Source organism: Bactrocera tryoni, unplaced genomic scaffold (genome assembly GCF_016617805.1).
Source record: "Bactrocera tryoni isolate S06 unplaced genomic scaffold, CSIRO_BtryS06_freeze2 scaffold_564, whole genome shotgun sequence".
Lineage (NCBI taxonomy): Eukaryota > Metazoa > Arthropoda > Insecta > Diptera > Tephritidae > Bactrocera > Bactrocera tryoni.
Window position 1 is genome coordinate 6013 of NW_024396246.1, and position 1214 is coordinate 7226.

Consider the following 1214-nt stretch of genomic DNA (forward strand, 5'->3'; position numbering starts at 1 on the left):
TTATATCCCGTGATGCAATAAATTCCGAAACTTTAAGAAAATATTAATAAAGATAACTACGAATGCTTGCTATAGGTTTGGAAGGATAAGAAACACAAATTTGTGGGAATAAGTAAATAGTATTTACCAATTTTAACGAAAGTGTAACTTTATTACCTTAAAAATGTTTATGAGAAAATAAGCAACATAATTCCTTAATGGCCTTTCTTCTAATAAACATTAACTTTAGCTTTTAAATTATAGTAAATTAGCAAGACTTTCGATTTTGAAATTTTTCTTCAGGGGCTTGGTTGAACTTATACCTACTTCATTTGCTCAAAGTTTTCTAAGGAATTTGAAATATATTTCTATACCCTCATCGAAATAAGCGAGCGATTTTATAAAGCATGTTCCAGTTCTTCAGCTGAATTCATTTCCTCAGGTAATTCTAGTCTAGTATATATACATATATTATATTGTACTATACGTTGGGGAGTTATATATTCAACTTGTATGTATACATATATGTATATATGTATATCTAAAACATAGTATACATATTTAACATTTTTACTATAGACAAGGCTACCTTTAAAATGTCAGATTTGCTTAATAAAAAATATTATAAAGCAAATATACCAAATGCTATGGTGAATTGGTGTGTCTGAGATTTGCTAACATTAAATGGACATTGTCGTGGGTTGAAATTATTCAGGAATTCAAAAATTCAGCTTTACTTCTTTACCGGGTTCCTTTCTTCTTATACATATATTATTGCCGCTGTGCAACAAATGTGTCATAAATTAATATTGTGTATATATTTGACCGACATTTTGTTCCTTCCTAAGCTCATGAAAGGGTTCAGTTAAATGTCCTGTTTTATTTCGGGGCAGCTGCCTTTCTGCTCTTCAATTTTATTTGCGTTTAATAACTATCCTGCTGAATTTTGTAGAAACACAGGGCAAATATTGACTCACGGAAGCTTTGATGTAAGATTAAGAGGTATTTGTATGTCAATTATATATCAATAAAAAGTAAACAAAAATAACATGACAGATTAACACGACTCACGCTTGATCTGTCAACAAAAAGGCAACTTAAAAAAATATCTCTATTTGGATCACCCGTTACTCAGCCGATCTCAAAAAGACTGCAGGATGGTTGCTGGCGTTGTCACAGGTCACACATTATTGACATCATATGCGCGCTAGATTGGCATTATTAACGATGGCAAA